Here is a 20,405-nt window from a genome sequence, read left to right on the forward strand (position 1 = left end):
TTCCCAGTTCCGCTTGTCCCCATATCTGTGGTTATGTGTACAGTGAGTAGAATGGTATTTTGTAGCCCAATAATTTTCTTTTTTGTAGCTTCTTGTTACAGGTGAGAATTTGCTTGTCTAGTAAAATGGTGTTGAAATGGAATTTGGTAACGGGGACACAGGACTTCAATTAACTGTCTTATTCCTGCTGCATTAATGGTGGATATTGGACGCAGATCTAATACTAGTATAGTCGCCATGGCGCCTGTGATCTGCTGTGCGACTGGATGACAATTGCCATACTTGCTTCCTGTTGCAAAGGATTGTTTAACAGTCAATTGTTGTAAACTACTAGTAGTCTTCTTCTTGGTCTGCTTCTAGGTTGAAGATCCACCCCCAGCAACAGGAGCAGCAGTGGGACTAACGCTCAAGGATTCTTCTGATGAGTCCTGGACAGGGGAGGAGTCATCTCACCTTAGCAACTTGGATGCAGTACTAACTCTGATCACTTGTGAGGATATTGATGATGAAGGTGTTGGGGGTGTAGATTGCAGGTAATGGGATCTAGCTGGACTGCTTCTTCTTACTTTTTAGCAAAAGTTTCTGATTTTCACAAAAGCTTCCATGAGCTCGCTTCAAATAGCGCAACATGGATGAGGTTCCTAGATGGTTAAGGTCCCTACTTTACTAACCGTGGCTTTACAATGCTACAAATGGCTAAGCAACTGTTGTCAAGATTTGTGTAAAAATAATTCCACACATAAGAGGTGGATTTTTTGGTCTTATGTCCAAGCATGACTATGGCCTTCTTCTTATCACATGCAAGAACTGCTTCCACTGGTGCATGACTTGCCCCTGTAGAGTTCATTAACAGCACTGTTTGCTTAGGTGCCTTAAGCCCATTGTAGCTTGTATTGTGGGGTCCCTAACAAGCGAAACACTTCAGCCATAAAAGTTGCACTCCTTGTTGCTGGAGCACTTGCTTTGTTAAACTGTACATGTCCTTTTCAATATCTTACATAAGGGTGGGTGGAAGGGCCCAAGGACAATGCTATCTTGCACCACTTTTCTATTCTGCCACTGCTGTGTGGAAATGTTTCCTAGATGTGCTATGAACTGCAGTGTGTTTGTGTGGTTGCTCTTTTGCTTAGCATCCAGCCAGCTCGCTGCAGTCTTTGTTCGAAAGTGTATGAAAATAATATTGTGACCTTTGAGGTTTTCAAAATTGAATGGAAATGACTGGAAATTAGTGTTATTGAGGTTAATAATAAAGTAGGAAAAAAGAGCAAAATTATGTGATTTTAGCAAAAAAACTAGGGATTATGGAAAAAAATAGGGACCCAAAACCAAAACATGCAATGGCGGTTTTGCCAAAACCAAAACACGAAGTTAATCCAGATCCAAAACCAAAACAAGAAACACGGGGGTCAGTGAACATCTCTAATTTAAAGTCTCTTTATGACAGTATACCAAAATGTAACTTTAGAAAGGAAGAAAAAGATGACAATGAAGTACAAAGAGAAATACAACATGTCAAAGACGTCAGATTGAGTCAGTTAATCCTTTAATGATGGCAAGACCTAACAGTCTAGGGTTCTCTTAGTAAGAGCTGTTGTAGAAAAAATATCTACAACAGCTTTACAGTTTTAAGAATAATATGACCGAAAGGGTGAGTAGAAAGGCCCCGGCCGGGGGAATAGGTGTGGGGTGTGTGTACACATGAATTGGCATAATGATCTGGACTTTCAGTTGTTGGTAAAATCAGGAGAATATTTCTGTAGTGTGTACCTAGCTTTAGTGTCATAAAAGACTGCTGCATCATCCAGGAAGCTTTCAGTTAGGGAAGTAAAGTAGTAAGAATATTGTTTTCTTGCAGTTATAAGCCCAAAACGAACCCTGGTAGCACTAACACTAGTGCTGCATCATATTACATTGTAAACACCTAATTCAAAAAAATTGTATGGATTCAATGTTCTGCTTTGATAAACTTGGGGCAAGTGTTAACCATTTTATCTAAATATTTGCCTATTATTTTGCCATTATCCAGAGTGTGTACATAATTGTTGTTTGTAACATTTTCTTGTCACATGATCAAATATCCAGCTCCCTTTCCTTATTTGTCACCTGTCCTGTTGCAATATTCATTCATTTTTATTGCACTATACAACAAATGGGTTAAACTGCTGCAAATAACAACAACAAATAACAACAACAAATATATACAGGAGTAAATACTAAGCCATTAATAATCAAACATACTACTTAGGCCTGTATGATAGAAGAGCAGCTAGTGTCATGTACATATATTACTGTATATTTTCTCAATACACTGACACTATATACAGTAACTGCAGATAAACCCAAGGTGCAGAGAATTAATATTTTATAGTACAATGCATTTATAGCCCATGTATTTTACATAAATTTAGGGCAGCGGTTCCCAAAGTGTACGCTGCGCTGTCACAGGGGTGCCGTGGCCAGGAGGAGAAAAAAAACCAAAACTTACCAATCCGGCGGAGCCCGATACCCAGCATCCTCCTCCCTTCTCACTGAATGTCTGGCATGACGTCATCACGCCCGACATTCAGTAACAAGAGGCAGGAGAGAGGATCCTGGGTCCCAGGCACTGCTGAATTGGTAAGACAGAAGAAAAGACAGAAGAAATAGAAGAAAGAAGGGCAAGTACGGTAAGTAAAGAAACGGTGAGGAATGGTGATAGGAAACAGCAATGGAGGGGCAAAACAATGAGGGAGGGGGCAGAGTGAGGATGCAGAGGGGGGGGGGGGCAGAGGGGGGCAGAGTGAGGATGTAGAGGGGAGCAGAGTGAGGATGCAGAGGGGGCAGAGTGAGGATGCAGAGGTGGGCAGACTGAGGATGCAGAGAGGGCAGAGTGTGTGGATGAAGGGGGAACAGAGTGTGTAGATGAAGGGGGCACAGAGTGTGTAGATGAAGGGGGCACAGAGTGTGTGGATGCAGGGGGCACAGAGTGTATGGATGCAGGGGGCAGAGAGTGTGTGGAGATGAAGGAGGGCACAGAGTGTGTGGAGATGAAGGAGGCCATAGTCGAAAAATATATATAAAAATATTGTTTTCCATTGGATTTATGTGTATTATTTTTGCATACAACTAAATAAGTATTTCTGTCCTGACCTAAATACTTATTACATTTTTTTGACCCAACTACTTAGAAAACGGGACTGCTCGGTAATTATTTTGGAGGAGTGCCTTAAAAGAATTATGGAGACTCTAAGGGTGCTGCAAACTGCAAAAGTTTGGCAACCACTGCCCTAGGGAATCTTATCATCTCAAAGTTATATTGCCATTTATGTTTTTCTCAGCTAAAGTTGCCTTGCAAATAACTTGCTATAAAATATATAGACAATTTCAAGCTCAATATATGCAAAATAGAAACCAGTTCCCAAAGTAATATTATTAGATAATGTCACTTAAGTGGTTTGTTACAAGTGCTTTATTTGCTAGATAGAAAATAATGTTTTTCTGTGTTACATAAACAGAGGTATTTGTGTGTAAGATAAAGTGAAGGGTTTCTCAACAGGTGACATGAGCACCCACAAATATACATCAGCAGGTTCAAGGGAATATTTACCAGTTAAATCAAAGTCATAATAACAGTTGTATCTATAAGTAAAAATACTTATAAACATATTCAAAATAATTAAGAAGGGAATTTATTAACATTTAAAGACATAAAGAGTCACATGGGAAACAATTATACAAATGAGGGGTTTTTGAAATAGAATAAGGGGTACTTGATAAATATTTTCTGATCATGGTCCATGTCATGGTTAGATACGGGGGGGGGGGGGGGTGGTTAGTGGGAACAAACCCACAAGAATAGAAGCCAACCTTTTAAAAAGATTTGGGGTACTCACATTATCTCCACCCCTATATGGCTCCCATGCCCACATGTGTCATGCATTCATTTCCAACCAGGGTCGACAGTAATCCTCCCTTGCCACTGCAGCTAACATATTATTACAGTAACAAAGTGCTGTATAGAGAATATTTATGTGGAACTAACAATCTAGCATCCCTACCAATGTAAACTGGAGCACCCAGAGGAAACCAGCGAGAGAGCACACAGTCTCAATGGAGATAGCATTTAATTTGCAGATGGCATTTATGGGCCCAGTGCAGTGAGTGAGTTATGCTAACCACTGTCTTGTGCTAATATATAGAAAATAAACCTATTTAAGTAGGACATATTAATCTAGTCAGATACATAAACAGTTATGCAGAAGTATTGTCCACATTTAAGTCGCTATTAGCTTTAGTGATTTTATCCTTTTCTTAGAAACAACTGGCAATACAATTTTAAGCTGTGATGTTAAAATAATTAGTTCTGTTCATTGGCACATCCCAATGCTATGTCAAGTAATTACCCTGTAATTTGATCAATTGCTACAGTCTCCATAGTTACTGCTAATTTCACTAACGTGTGTGCTGTCATTTGCCCTATAAAATAGTTTTATTTTAGACACAGATTAAACTAAAATAAACACTTCTGCTTCAAATCCTATCTTGGTCTATTATTGGCAGATAGGCAAAATCTCCTTCACATAAAAAGCTATAATAAATAATAATAGTGTATTTTAAGATATGTCCAGTGGGATAAATTTGTGTTAGGGTGTATACCATAGCGACATATATATTGTAAACAAGTGAGGGGACCAAGCAGGGCCGGCTTAAGGGAATGGAGGCCCCTGGGCTAAGGGGGCCTCCATTCCCCCGTGAGGGCCCCCCCCCCCCGTGATCCGAGGCGCCCCCCCCGGTGAGCCGAGTCCCCCCCCCCCGACACTTACCTCCTTCTCCGGCGCGCTGTACGCTCTTTACTGAGGAGATCTCGTGAGAGTGAGACGAGATCTCCTCACTAAGGAGACTACAGCGCGCCGGGGAAGGACCGCAGTGAAAGTGCTCAACAGCACTGATCGCGCCGGGGGCGCCCCCGACCGATCAATACTGCTGCTGAGCTCTTTCAAGGGCCCCCTGGATGCCCGAGGCCCCTGGGCTGTAGCCCAGTTAGCCCTAGGGTTAATCCGGCCCTGGGAACAAGTGCCGTCTCCTGGGGTAGACGGTAAAGTATAGCAGTAGATGCATCGCACAAGATTAAGCGTTTGGTGCAACTGGCCTCAGCCAGTATATTGCTAATTGATAAGCCATCAGTACCAGCAGCAATTGTAGTGCCCACCAATATATCAGCAGTACAGTAATGCCTAGTAATAAATTGTAATGCCTAATCTATCAACAGTAGTCCTATTGCCCAATAACATGCTAGTGGTAAATTAATGCTGAGAGAAAAGGGGATGCCTGGCCATGTCAATAAAATTTTAACATTTTAGTGTCCTGGGCAAGACAGAGCACTGCCACCCCCCCCCTTCCCCCACACATGTGGGAACGCACACCAAGAGGGACATTCCTACCTGGAGCTGCTGCCGATGTCTTAAACACAGCTTCTGCTTGGCCGGATCCTGAAGTGTTTGAGCCCTGTTTGGAAAAGAGATAATCATTGCTTGACTTTTCAGGAAGTGAATAATAGCTAACACTAGGGCACCCTAACCCCAACCAGTCCGACATTAAATCATTAGCTTTTTTTGTTCAATAAACAGGCCTCCTTGTACCCAATCAGCCCCCGAATTTAATTAATGGCATTCACATTTAATGACTATGCTTGTTTTTCCCCCATATAGCCCAAACATTAAATTAAATAGCACCTGCGTTTAATAATTAGGTCAACTTCCCCATAACCAACCCAACATTAGTGTTTACATTTAATAAGTAAGCCTCCTTACCCCAAACCAGCCACATTAAATTAAAAGCATTCACATTAAATAAACTGACCAATTTATCCCCCAACCAGTCCCAACATTAAATGAATAGCATTTCCATTTATTTAACAGACTTATTTCAGCCCTCATCATCCCCAATATTAAAGTAATAGCATTTCTATTTAACAGACATATCCTTCCTCATCAACCCTGAAATTAAATTAATAACATTCACATTTAATAAACCAACCAATTTCACCCCTCACCAGCCCCGAATTAATAGCATTGGCATTCAATACTTCAATAGAGATTATTATTACTAATATACACACCACTGCCTTTTTGAATATAGTCCTTATTTATTTTTTATAATGAATTACTTACTATATTAATGTAGTATATATTTATGTACTTCAAGTAAACCCTCTTTCTCTCCAGCTCCTCTTCCCCCCCCCCCATTCTTTACAGACCCCTATCACCTCACCCATTTTTTACAGCCCCCTCCCACCCCATTTTTTTTTACAGTCCTTTCTCTCACCACCCATTTTTTACAGCCCCCTCTCTCCTACCATCATTTTTTTTTACAGTCTCCACTTTCCCCCCTGTTGCACCAAGGGGTTAAACACACCTGCACAAACACACTGGTTATCCTGGCCCTTTGTCCCTGCATTAGATGATGTATTTTTCCAAGGTCTTCACCAAAGCCACACTGGAGTCATCTCTAGCCCATTATCAAAAGGGCATGGTGTCTAACTGAATGGATCCAGCCCAGGAACATGAGCCTTTTCTGGTTTCTTTCCGGGAAAGCTCAAGAGGCTTTTGGGTAAACCAAATCTGGTGACTAATGTTGCCATATTACTAAAGTTAAGAGAAGAATTGTGGACATCTACACAGCAAACGACAGTTGGTCACTGCTGCGCTATTTCCATCTAGCTGTCCCTCCAAACACAGACATACTCTAGTCTAGGGCATGATTCTGCCTGCGATTAGCGACAGTATGAAAGAGGTTTCCTCCGGTTTCCTCCCACACTCCAAAAACAATACTAGTATGTTAACTGTCTGCTATCAAATTGACCCTAGTTTCTGCGTATGTATGCTAGGGAATTTAGACTGTAAGCCCCAATGGGGCAAGGACTGATATGGGCGATTTCTCTGTGCAGTGCTGCTTAATTAGTGGCGCTATATAAGTAGTTGATGATGACATCAACTTATCTTGGATGTATAAAGGAGACTGATTTTTGGATTGTTCAAGTTATATGTTTGGAACCTTCAGCCTCATAGAAACTGAGTACAGCAAAAGTTTAGTAAACAATTTTTATTCACAGACAGTAGAGAACTTTGTTTTATGACTTCTATCTGTTGTCTAATAGATTGAATCTGTTTGTGGGAGTAGTGCTGGATGCTGAAAATATATACTATATAATTAAATACTAACTTATCTTGGATACATAAAAGAGGCTAACACTTAGATTATTCAAAATAAAAAGTTTGGAACAACATTTTTGTTTATCCACCAGAATTGTTTTATACTTTTTAGTGCTTGAACAAACATAATAAGAACATTTTATGAGTAGGATGAATTTGTACATGATTAAAACATGTATTTTTATTTATATGCTTGCCACATTTAGCAGGTTTATTGCATGAGTTATTATATATGCATCTTATTTGTTTTAATTTATTTCTAAATCATAATAAATAAGAAAGATATTTTTCACTTTAAACCTTGCACTTCTATATGTGGATTTGTCAATTTTTGATTGTTGTAGCAGGTACAGTACCTGATAATGTTGTAGCAGTGTTTAGTGAAACCTACCCATTGGCTGCTTTAGACACAGAAGCCACCTAAGATTAATGCATGGATGTAAACATGAAAACAAAGAGCTCAAGTGATGCAAACAGAACAGAACAGTAGTTGGAATAACAGCTTCAGCTACTCTAATATTTTAATAGATATACAAACAGACACTTAGGGCTAGATTTACTAAGCTGCGGGTTTGAAAAAGTGGGGATGTTGCCTATAGCAACCAATCAGATTCTAGCTGTCATTTTGTAGACGGTACTAAATAAATGAAAGCTAGAATCTTATTGGTTGCTATAGGCAACATCCCCACTTTTTCAAACCGGCAGCTTAGTAAATCTAGCCCTTAGAATGATTTGAAGCACTTTAACATAAAATAGATGACAATGACAGATTTTTTCAAGACTTTGATCATCATTGACAGCTAATAGACTTAGATTAACCACATTTGGTACATCAGATGTTAGAGCATACTTACCAACTTTACAATGTTGGTATCCGGGAGCCTGCGGGGGAGGTGGGCGTCATGGGGGGGGGCGGGCCTCCAAAATCTGCGTCATTTTGGACCCGCCCCCGTGACTTCATGACGCAAAATGCGTCATTTGACAGCGGGGGGGCGGGGCCAAATGCCGTAATTCACCAGGAATCGCGGCGTTTGTGACCTAATTCTCCCCACTTCACTAGGAAGTGGGCAGATCCGGGATTTTGCCACACTCGCCCGGGAGTCCTGGAGACTCTCTCAAAATGTGGGAGTCTCCCGGACATTCCGGGAGAGTTGGCAAGTATGTTTTAGGGTTGATGCACAGAAGAGTGGCTGAGGCCAACAGAAGAATGAAATTGGGAAAAAAGGCTACAGTAGTCAAATAAATCATCACAGGCCACTACATAGTCTAGTCATAGGTCTACATAGTCATAGGCCACTACATACATCTCTCCCATCCTCAAGAAACCTAATCTTGACACTACCTCTCCTGCTAACTATCGCCCTATCTCTCTTCTCCCCTATGCTTCCAAATTGCTTGAGAGGATTGTCTACAACCGCCTCACCAGACACCTCTCGGACTACTCCCTCCTTGACCCTCTCCAATCAGGCTTCCGCCCCCTCCACTCCACCGAAACTACCCTGGCCAAAGTTACCAATGACCTCCTACTAGCCAAATCCAAGGGTCAGTTCTCCCTACTCATCCTACTCGACCTCTCTGCGGCCTTTGATACCGTTGATCACCCCCTCCTGCTACAAACTCTTCTCTCTCTTGGCCTCTCGGGTTCTATCCTCGACTGGTTCACCTCTTACCTCGCTAACCGCTCCTTCTCGGTATCCACCTCTGGCTCTTCCTCAACCCCCTCCCCTCTCCCTGTTGGAGTCCCTCAAGGCTCTGTTCTTGGCCCTCTACTCTTTTCACTCTATACCTCCTCCCTTGGTGCTCTCATCTCCTCCTTCGGTCTTCAGTATCACCTCTACGCTGATGACATTCAACTCTACATCTCCTCGCCTGACCTCTCCCCCTCCCTTCTCTCTCGTGTATCCGACTGCCTCTCTGCCATCTCCTCCTGATGTCCTCGCGATTTCTCAAGATCAACATCTTCAAAACGGAGCTCATTGTCTTTCCTCCCCCCAGGCTCCCCTCCCACCACGACCTCTCTATCACTGTTAATAACACCTCCATCTCTTCTGTCACCCAACTTCGCTGCCTAGGCATTACCTTTGACTCTTCTCTCTCCTTCACCCCCCACATTTAATCCCTTGCCCAAGCCTGTCGCTTCCAACTCATTATCCATAATCCATGCACTCATTATCTCCCGCCTGGACTACTGCAACCTCCTCCTCTCCGGCCTCCCCCTCTCCCATCTCGCCCCCCTCTGCTCTATTCTTAACGCGGCTGCTAGACTCATCTTCCTATCTCGCCGCTCCTCCTCCGCATCCCCTCTCTGCCTTGCCCTACACTGGCTCCCAATACCCTACAGAATCCTTTTCAAACTCCTGACCACAACGTACAATGTGCTCTCCCAGTTCACTGCCCCCTTTATCACTGACCTCCTCTCCATTCACACTCCTGCCCGCTCTCTGCGCTCGGCCAATGACCGTCGCCTCTCCTCCACTCTGATTACCTCTTCCCACTCCAGAATCCAAGACTTCTCCCGCACTGCCCCCCTTCACTGGAATGACCTGCCTCGCTCCATCCGTCTCTCTCCCACTCTCAGCTCCTTCAAACGGGCACTAAAAACCCACCTGTTCCTCAAAGCCTACCCACCTTCCACCTAACCCCGCCTCCCCTCCTTTATACGCCAACTCACTCCCTCTGTACTTGTGTTTTGTTCACCCTCCCTTAGGATGTAAGCTCATTGAGCAGGGCCCTCCTCCCTCTTGTGTCCTTACCAGTTCTTCTGCTCCATCTCTACCGCATTAGCCTGCTTGGAGCTCCTGAAGTGTCAGTATTTTTTGTTTACTGTTCAGTAATGTAATACCCTGTACTGTCTACTGTTTGTGCATTGTACGGCGCTGCGAAACTCTTGTGGCGCCTAACAAATAAAGGATAATAATAATAATAATAATAATAATAATAATAATAGTCACCCTGACATTCACAGGACTCAGTCTAGAGACTTGCCATGCATATCTGCTAAGTATGTGCTCATCAGATCTAACAATACGGTCATAGGTTGTTGGAAGGGGGATATGTACTCTTTATAGACAACATAATGTAGGTTTTCCAAAAGGCACACTTATAAACCATATATCTTTTAAACCATATATCCTCTAGAAATACACAAATGGGAAAGAACACTCTGTGAAGAGGGCTGGTGGTCTAGCAGATACGCTCTAGACCATAAACCACATTAAATATGCATCTGTGACAAAAAAGGGATTTATCTTGTTCAAGCTAAATACATGTTGAAATGCATATTGTGACTGGAAGTAGCTAAAAGGGTTATGTGCACAAATTGGTTTTCACCCAGTAAACTCGGATTTTTATAGCCTAAAAAAATATGATTTAATTCTCAGCAAAATAACACTGTCTTAAAGAGAACAGAAAACCTAGCCCCCAGGAAGGGCAGTACATCACTTATTGGCCCCTTTTTAACCAATATTCTCAACCACTTTTCTATTTGGTGGTTGAACACAGTCCTGTGTATTTTTGAGGTTCCATCTTCACTCACTGTAGTCACTCTCTCTCCTTCAGGAACCAGAAGCCCTCCTGTCTTCACCTGATTCTCTGTCTCAGACCTCCTGCGGGGCACCAAAAAGAGATCCAACTCACAGCTTTTATGTAGAAATATCTTACCTGAGACTTCTATGGAGCCCTTCACAAAGCTATCATCTCAGACCTCCCTGCCTCATGTAGGACGCACAATGGCCTCACACTGAGCCCTCTATTCAGCTCCTGGACAAACTGTCCCCTCAGCTCCTCACTAAGCCTTTGGCTGGTACCAGTCTCTTGGGACAGACCTCCTGTTTGGCTTTAAATTAGGGATGTGCACCGGCCACTTTTGGGGTTTTGGGTTCGGATTACCTTAAAGTTTTGGGTTCTATAGGGTTTTGCCAAAACTCCCCCTCAAGGTTTTGGGTTTTGGGTTCTGATTTTTTATTAAAAAAGCATAAAAACTACTAAAATCCTGTTTTTTGGTTTGTTTTTACTCCTACGCTATTATTAACCTCAATAACATTCATTTTCACTCATTTCCAGTCTATTCTGAACACCTCACACCTCACAATATTGTTTTTAGGCCAAAAGGTTGCACCGAGGTAGCTGGATGACTAAGCTAAGCGACACAAGTGGGCGGCACAAACACGTGGCCCATCTAGGAGTGGCACTGCAGTGGCAGACAGGATGGCAGTTTGAAAAACTAGGCCCCAAAGAGCACATAATGCCAAAAAAACAGGTGCAAGATGGAATTGTCCTTTGGACCTCCCACCCACCCTTATGTTGGTGAAATAGGACATGCGCACTTTAACAAACCAATCATTTCAGCGACAGGGCCTACAAAACTGTGGCTGAAATGATTGGTTTGTTTGGGCCCCCACACAAAAAAAGCTATTCATCTCTCCCTGTACAAGGTAAACTGGCTCTACTGAGGCAAGATGTCGTCCTCATCCTCATCCTCTGATTCCTCGCCCCCTTCAGTGTGTACTTCCTCATCCTCACACATTATCAATTAGTCACCGCTGGACTCCACAATCACCGGTCCCTCTAGTCTCTGGAGGCCATTGCTGGTCTTGATTGAAGAATTGATAATTCATTTTTATGAACATCATCTTCTCAACGTTTTGCGGAAGCAACCTCCTTCGCCACTCACTGACCAGGTTCCCCGCTGCACTAAAAACTCTTTCAGAGTACACACTGGAGGGGGGACAACTCAGGTAAAATAGAGCCAGTTTGTACATGGGCTTCCAAACTGCCTTTTTTTCCTGCCAGTAAAAGTAAGGACTGTCTGACATGTCTACTTGGATGCTGTCAGCAAAGTAATCCTCCACCATTTTTTCAATGGTGACAGCATCCAATGCAGCGACAGTAGACATGTCAGCAACGGTTGGCAGGTCCTTCAGTCCGGACCAGATGTTCTCTGCATCCCCGCCAGCGGGTCGTTTATGAAATCTCAGCTGTTTCCTCGCAGCCACAGGTGTGGAAGAAAATGAAGGAGGAGCTGTTGCCATGTCACGGTCCTCTTCAGATGACAATCTCCTGACCAGCAGGTCTTTGCACCGCTGTAGACTTGTGTCCGCCGGAAACAGAGACACAACATACGCTTTAAACCGAGGATCGAGCACGGTGGCCAGAATGTATTCCTCTGACTTTAAAAGAGTGACCACCCTCGGATCCTAGCGAAGCGTACGAAGGGCTTCATCCACAAGAGCTACATGCTTTGTGGAATCGCAATGGTTTACCAGCTCCTCCCTCACTTTCTCCAACTTCTGCAACAGCCTGATCAGGGGAATCACCTGACTCAAGCTGGCAGTGTCGGAACTGACTTCTCGTGTGGAAAGTTCAAACGGCTGGAGAACCTTGCACAAAACGGAAATCAGTCTCCACTGCGCTTGACTCAGGCGCATCCCCACTCCTTTGCCTATGTCGTAGGTGGCTGTGTAGGCTTGAATGGCCTTTTGCTGCTCTTCCATCCTCTGCAGCATATAGAGGGTGGAGTTCCAGCGCGTCACAACCTCTTGTTTGAGGTGATGGCAGGGCAGGTTCAGGCGTTCTTGATGCTGCTCCAGTCTTCGGTAGGCAGTGGCAGAATGCCGAAAGTGTCCCGCAATTTTGCGGGCCACCGCAAGCATATCCTGCACACCCCTGTCCCTTTTCAGATAATGCTGCACCACCAAATTTATTGTGTGGGCAAAACATGGCACGTGCTGGAAATTGCCCATATGTAATGCCCGCACAATGTTACTGGCGATGTCCGACACCACAAATCCCCAGGAGAGTGTAAGTGGGGTAAGCCACTGCGAGATTATTTCCCTCAGTTTCTCTAAGAGGTTGTCAGCGTTGTGCCTCTTACTGAAACCGGTGATACACAACGTTGCATGCCTTGGAACGAGCAGGCGTTTCGGAGATGCTGCTACTGATGCTGCTGCTGCTGTTGCTGCGGAAGGCGATGCCTCTACCCAGTGGGCTGTCACAGTCATATTGTCCTTAGTTTGCCCTGAACCACTTGTCCACATGTCCGTGGTTAAGTGGACAGTGGGTACAACCGCATTTTTCAGAGCACTGAGGACACTTTTTCGTACTTCTCTGTACATCCCGGGTATCGCCTGCCTAGTGATGTGGAATCTAGACGGGATTTGGTACCGGGGACACAATACCTCCATCAACCGTCTAAATCCCACTCCACTGATGGCGGACACCGGACGCACGTCTAACACCAACATAGCTGTCAAAGCCGCAGTTATCCAATTTGCCATAGTATGACTGCTGTCGTACATCGTGGTCATGGCAAACGACTGTTGTACGGTCAATTGCTTTGTGAAAGACGTAGCGGTCTTGCGACTTCCCCTCTGGGAAGATGACCGACTCCGAGCAGCAACAGCAGCAGCGGCAGTAGTAGGCGTAGCGCTACAGGATCCTCCGGAAGAATCCCGGATTGAAGAGGACTCAGTCATGCCGGTGATATGGCCTGCAGGACTATCTCCGATCCAGATTGAGGAGGAAATTGACGAGGAGGGTGTTGCTGGTGTGGATACAACGGGACCAAGGGATTTAGGTGTCCCATGACTGCTGATGGTCCTAGCCACAGTTCCTGAACTAAACACTGAATTATGAAGGGTCTTCAGGTGACGTAGAAGGGAGGATGTCCCTAGGTGGCCAAGATCCTTACCCCTGCTTATTGCATCTTTACATAAGCTACATATGGCAATATAATTGTTGTCCGGATTGGGATAGAAATAATTCCAGACCGAAGAGGTGGATTTTTTGGTCTTCTGCCCAGGCATGACGATGGGCGTTTTCGTCCCATGGACAACAACTGTTTCCCCCCCTGTTGCCTCATTTAAGATAACCACATCAGCATCCTCCTCGTCAAGTTCCTCCTCAGTGCCAGCTACATCAATATCCTCCTCCCGGTGTACAACATTGACACCTTCATTATCCAAATCTGTAACTGCACTGTGGGTGATCCTTCCAGCATATGCAGAGGGCCTGCTGCAAATGGTGGAAGGAGTCACCTCTTCCCGTACAGTGATGGGAAGGTCAGGCTTCGCAACCACCAACACCCTTGGACTCACCATGGGGATTTGTGATGCCATCTCTTTAGAAGGCAGAGTTGTTTTCTGTGTTGTTGATGACAGCTTAACTCTCTTAAATTTTTTAGAGGGGGGGGGGAAGAGGAGGAGGGCTTAGATCCTTGGGTGAAGCTGAACCACTAGTCATGAACACGGGCCAGGGCCTAAGCCGTTCCTTGCCACTCCGTGTCGTAAATGGCATATTGGCAAGTTTACGTTTCTCCTCAGATGATTTTAATTTCTTTTTTTTGATCATTTTAGTGACCTTTGGCTTTTTGGATTTTACATGCCCTCTACTATGAAATTGGGCATCGGCCTTGGCAGACGACGTTGATGGCATTTCATCGTCTATGTCATGACTAGTGGCAGCAGCTTCAGCATTAGGAGGAAGTGGTTCTTGATCTTTCCCTACTTTATCCTCCAAATTTTGGTTCTCCATTATATGGAGCACAAGAGAGCGTACCCCTAAACCACACACACCCGGCAAAGCCTTTAAAAATTATATGCGGCACAGGAGAGTACCACTGGACTGGAGTTATACAGCAGTACCAATGGACTTATACTGCAGGATCAGTGAACGTAGTTATTATATTGCAGTACCAATGGACTTATACTGCAGGATCAGTGAACGTAGTTATTATATTGCAGTACCAATGGATTTATACTGCTGGATCAGTGAACTTCTATAGCAGTACCACTGTACTGGACACAGGACAGCACCACTGGAATAATGGCAGCACCACCACTGGACTGAGCAGGACAGAGCACAGGACAGCACCACTGGACTGAGCAGGACAAAGCACAGTACACCACCACTGGACTGAGCAGGACAGAGTACAGGACAGCACCACTGGACTGAGCAGGACAGAGCACAGGACAGCACCACTGGACTGACCAGGACAGAACCACTGGAATGACCAGGACAGTGGACACCTAACCTAACACACCCTCCCTCTTCCCTGATCAATGCCAGAGTGAAGATGGCGGCGGCAAGCGGGGAACATAAAGAATCCGAATCTCGCGAGATCCGACGGTGGGATTATGACGAAACGCCTCGTTTTAAATTTGGAGTCCGCCGGGAATACCGAACAGTGCTCGGATCGGGCTCGGATCCGCACTGTTTGGGGCTGTTCGTATTTAGCAAATCCGAGCCCGCTCATCCTTACTTTAAATGGGCATCTCAGTTTTCTTGCCTCTTGCAGGACGCATAGGTCCTTTATGAGTCTTAAGTTCAACCGCAGAAAGGTATGGGCAAACACCTTTTCAATCCCAAACTCCAGGGTTTGACCAGTTGGCAAACTAACCTGCAACCATCACAATATGTAGACGCTTCTTTACTGTATCTCAGAGCAGATAAATGTATGTTTTCTACTGTGTGTGTCAGAATTGGAACAAGAAGTGTTAAAATAAAGAGCACTGCAGCACAGCACAAGTTAAATACATGTTTAAGCAAAGCAAATATTTAGAATTTAATTTGGTGAAAGGATTTTTATTTTCACAGCCCATTATGAGAACTTAAGATGCCTAAAAAAGGTGCTGTGTAAACTATTTGCCCTAAATTGTCTTATAGAGGTACTATCTCAAAACAGACTCTCCTTTTCATGGAATAAAACAATTTATATTCAGTCTTGGAGAAAGAATGTATTTCTCCCCCAAGGAGTAGCTATTTTTAAATTGACATTTGCACTAGTTTTTTTCATTACCAGCCTTAACTTGTCAAAGCTAAGACAGAAGTATTCTGTATGTGCGCTGTGAATCAAAACATTGTAAATAGAAAACAACAATCACACCTCAGCACTTAATCTGTTCATGATCCATTGTAGCTTAATTCTTTTGTTTAGTAAATCAGTCCTCGAATATTCCACCGTCAGAAATTCCAGCTCTCTCTTAGTGGTGGTACCATGGTCATATGCTTCCTTCAAAATGGAGTTATACTGGCTCTTAAATTCCTCTGTGGGGTTACTAAACAAAAGTTTGTAGCGTAAGACATCGTTGATTTTCCGAAGGACCTCTTTTTTATACATAGAAATTGACCAGAGAAATATGTTGCCACCTTTGTCCGATGGTTTGATAATGATATCTTCCCACCTTTCCATTTCGGATAGAATCCTTCTCTCCTGTATAGTAAAATTATCGTTCCTTTTATTGAACCTGGATCAGTAGGTAGACTAATACCCATGTTCCAAGCTGGTGGAGAGTTGGCCGAGTGGACGGGATCCTCAAAGTACACAGACCTCCCTACAGACCAGAACCCCTGGCCCATTTGGACTATCTTATGTGGACTGTTGTTTATGGGACTTTGTGCCTGCTAGGACTGTCTGACACTTGTTAATTTTGGTTGGAGACCACGTTTCTTTTTGGGAAGCAGTGTTGTATTTTACAAAGTGTGTGCACTTTGTTTAATAAAAGGGATTATTATCTATTTCCTGTCTCCTTACCTGTGTGACCTATGAACCTAGAGGACCGGGTATCTAGTGAGTTTCAGCTCCAACCCCGCTGTCCTCACAAACATTTAATAAAATAATCTTGTCAACTGCAATCAGGTGATTACAACATAGTGTCTTGAGGCGGGTGCAAGATGCGAGAAAAACAAGGAACTTAAAGGTATATAAGGGGGAGGTCATCTGCTACCATTCAGAATCCATACCATGTAATATGTTGGAGGCTCTTATGTACTTTGTGTTCTGGTGGGGACTGGTAGAGATCCCACATATCGAAGGACCATTCAGTTTTTGAATCCGTAGCCATGACACCCAGTCCACCCAAAACAAGTAGAACAGTTTTTCTATAAAAAGACTCAGAGAAGGCTGGCTAGTATGAATCTAACTTTGGGGGATGGTTTTACGTGCTTGGGACTTATGGCAAGTAGTTATCTCCTACTGGTTCTTTGGTAATATTTCTAGAATCTCCCACTCCGGGGTATAATTAATGCAAATCTTGCTGACCTATAAACAGAAATTACTAACCATGTGGCGCTACCAAAAACAATGTACCAGATTCACGTCCATCAGACCACACCTAATGCAGCAGGAGGTAGCAGAGATTCCGACGTGATATATAAGGTGAGGGGATAAGTATACTCTGTGGAAAATATTCAAAAACATTTTGGTGTACTAGAGGACATAGACTTAAAAGAAGTCACAAGAGCATGGAAAAGGTCTTTAATTGTCAAGGAGGGAAAGATAGAAATCCAGCGGCTATCCTTGTAGTGGAGATAGAATGATCAATAGGAGCTCACAGATAATTATAATGTGTGGAAATAGCTATAGATTCAACAACAGGGGAACTTAAGAATTTTTCTACAGGATGATTCCAGTTCAGGTCTGGGAACGATCTTACTATAGAACTTAAATAATGTTGGGCTTGCAGAAAAGCTAGCGGATAGACCTCCATAATTGGGTATTTCACTAGTGCCTCAAGAAATGTCAAGGGCACCTATCAAATTTGTGCATCAGACATTCAATAGTTAAAATACAACCCAAATTCCAGAGAAGGGGTAAGTTTCCGCACCATTCTGGAATTCAGGATTCAAAAAAAGTGGTAAGTGTACTGATTTACGTGCAGTGAGCCCCAGTTTGTGACGGAGTTTGTGGCACAATTTTCTAGTGGCCCTGATAACAATGGGTTGTCCTTCTGTTTCTGAGTGATCTCCTGGTCATGCAGTTGCAAAAAGGTAATTAAGTCCATATAAGTCAGAAATTCTCTTTCGACCAATGAGATGGCATATGTCACTCCCCTGAAGCCAATGTCAAGGGTATCGTAATAGGAAGTGTAAAGGAGAGTTCACAACTCTTCCTTATTTATAACTGCATTGCAATTGGGATTACTCGACAACCATTAATCAATAAAGCTGCAGTTAGGTTGGAGTAGAGATAACCAATCAGTATCTTAAAATTAGTATCAAATGCTTAATGTTATAGTATGATGAATAGGTGGAGCAATTATACAGTGTCAAAGGCTTTTTGCGTGTCCAGAATCAATAACGTATAATGTGTGCCTGTCTGCAAAGTAGTAGCAACCATGCCTCCCCTTGACGAAACCAGAGAAAAATAAGCCCGCGCTCGGTATATCCCATATTGTCTGTGGTACCAGCTGCGTGGCAATATAAATGCCCATATATGTATACAAAACAAAAAGAAAGTTGTCAGCGCTTATCCTTTAAACTGCATATCTATGTGTGTCTAGCAAAATGAAAACATGAGGTATTAATTCATATTTTGATCAAAAGACTTAAGCCTGCATCCTAACGTCAAGGGTACCTCATTATATGCAGGTCCTACACTGACCTATATGCTTTAAACACTATTAAAATGCATTTAAAATCAGATGCACTCACCTCCCAGGTATAGTGGTTTACATCTAGCAAAGGCTGGCTTGTGAGCCACACCCAAATGTGCCTTAAATAGGCTTGATGGACAGCTGCTATGACAAAAAGGCAATATTTTGAAACAAAACCAGAGAAAAATAAGCCCACGCTCGGTATATTCCACATTGCATATGGTACCAGCTGCTTGGCAATAAGCCCGCGCTCGGTATATCCCATATTGTATGTGGTACCAGCTGCGTGGCAATATAAATGCCCATATATGTATACAAAACAAAAAGAAAGTTGTCAGCGCTTATCCTTTAAACTGCATATCTATGTGTGTCTAGCAAAATAAAAACATGAGGTATTTGTTCATATTTTGATCAAAAGACTTGACGTTGGGATGCAGGCTTAAGTCTTTTGATCAAAATATGAACTAATACCTCATGTTTTCACTCCCCTTGATGAAGCCTAATTGGTGAAAAGTAAGAAGGTTAAGCAAAATAGATTTCAACATATCTTTGGCCAACAACTTACAATCAGTGTTCAACAAATTAACAGGGCAGTAAAAGTCTACCAATTAATGGTCCATTCCATGCTTGGGAAGCATTATAGTGGGGGCCTCATTGAAGCCTGGGAGTGGGGTATTACACCTATGTATAGCTGAATGGAGTTCTAACAGGGCTGGGGAACAATTGGTCTTATAGCAGTTTATAGTAATCAGTGGACAGTCCATCTGGTCCAGATTTACCCACCTTAAGGCCCTTAATAGTTTCTTCTAAGGTAACCCCCACCTCCCAAAGCCTCTGTTTGAAGTGGGGTCAATTTGGGTAATTTTGCTGCTGCTAAAAGACGAGCCTGGGTGTCCACATCTATGTCTTTATTAGCATAGAAACAAGAGATGAATAATAGTTTGCAACCTGGCAAGGACATCCTTTTGTTTAGTGTCAAGAGTCTGTGTGATGGGATTTCTAATTGTGTTAATTCATATCTTTTCTTCAGTGTTTAGACATGGCGGCCAGTAATTTGCCTGCCCTGCTTCTCTACTGTAAAAAAATTATGCTTGGTGAAATTATGAATACTTTTAGTTTGGGAATGGAGAAAGTTTTCCAAAAATGTTGCCTCATTGTACTCATTCAAAAAGGAGTCACTTGGGCTGTGTATATATGCCTGTAGCAGTGGCAAATGCAGGATTTTTAAGGGGGGTTCCCCCCCCCAAAAAAAACCCCCCCAAAAATTAGAGAGGGAGAGCGCGGCAGCTCTATTTCAGAGATTCTGAATACGACAACAGCCGCGGCGCTGTCAAAGAAGCGTCCGCGGCAGTGCTGTACAGTGCCTTTCGTTCGTGGAGGGGAGGGGTTTCTGGAGAACCAGAAACCCCCTCTGCATGCGCCCCTGTGTAGGAATTACAGAGTGATTGATAGCTGGAATTATCCAGCAACTTTTTTTCACTGAATACAAAGCCAATGACATGTCCCCTCATTAAAGCCTTAGAGATGCTCCAAAAGAAGGTTGGATTATCTTGGTGTTCAAAGTTAACATCTTTATAATTCATCTACCTCCCCAAGAGGAACTGTTTGAATTCATCAGAGTTGCTCAAATATCTTTAGAATCTCCAAATGCACTCAGAATGAGGAGGTACTTTTTCTAATGTGACAGAAATTGAGGCATGATCTGAAATTACTAAGTCATGGATATTTGTATTGTGGATTTGCAGTATTAGAAAATTCGCTACTAGCAAAAAGAGTTTTCTAGCCCCTGATGGATGTACCGCTGCAGTGGCGCACACAGGGGGGTTTCTGAGTCTCCAGAAACCCC

Source organism: Mixophyes fleayi, chromosome 7, assembly GCF_038048845.1.
Source record: "Mixophyes fleayi isolate aMixFle1 chromosome 7, aMixFle1.hap1, whole genome shotgun sequence".
NCBI classification, from domain to species: Eukaryota; Metazoa; Chordata; class Amphibia; order Anura; family Limnodynastidae; genus Mixophyes; species Mixophyes fleayi.